We start from the raw sequence: 900 nt of genomic DNA, 5'->3' as shown, positions 1-900 counted from the left end.
AATAAAAACACCGTTTAATATAATCGCAACAATCGCATTATTGAATCGATATACTTTGAGGGAAGAAAGATATAAAATAAATTCGATTTTCCGTTTTCCGAATTCCGTTTGATTTGTTGTAGTAAAAAATATTAAAATCAGATTTATGATCTCTTTCTCGTGCGCGCAGTGTCGTTACATTTTCTATGGTTACAAATGAATTAGTAGAACCAACGTGATTTGAGATTTTTACGAGTAGCGTCTCTAAAGAATAATACTAAAAAATTATAGAATAGAATAATACTAAACTATTTTATTCGCTTTACGCGAATTTCGCTTACGTTTGTTGCGATTCGTCGAAGAAAATGTGTGTACGTGTACGGATAAAGAAAAATTGTATCGATGCTGTTCATGAAGTTTCATATTTTTCCGAAATTTTATTCGATATATCGTTGTAAAAACAACTAGGATATGCCGGGACAACTAATTGCATGAAAGACGTGTATGTATACGCATACATATATATCGATGATTTAACATTCAGAGAAAAATAGAATTTTTTATTTGCTTCTATATTATCTATCTGCCTACTTTGAATTGCACGCGAGTCGACGTAACAGTTCAAAGATGTAAATTAGCTTTTCGTGTCAGTATTTAAAAACTAATGGTAAAAACGGATTGGCGAACTAAAAGTGAAATGTATATAATAAGCTTTATGCACTCTTTAAAATATAATCTTTACGAACACGTAATGCGTTGATATACGTAAATATATACATTGACGATGTACGAATTATACCATTGAAAATAAGATCTCGAATAGATAGGGCAATATAATGTTTCGAAATGTACGAAATATATAGGATATAATGATGATAATAATAAGGGTAGTCCGTTGATAGAAATGATGCGTCATCTTTC

The sequence above is a fragment of the Eufriesea mexicana genome, unplaced genomic scaffold, assembly GCF_001483705.2.
Source record: "Eufriesea mexicana isolate 0111107269 unplaced genomic scaffold, ASM148370v2 scaffold385, whole genome shotgun sequence".
NCBI classification, from domain to species: domain Eukaryota; kingdom Metazoa; phylum Arthropoda; class Insecta; order Hymenoptera; family Apidae; genus Eufriesea; species Eufriesea mexicana.
This window is presented reverse-complemented; position numbering follows the sequence as displayed.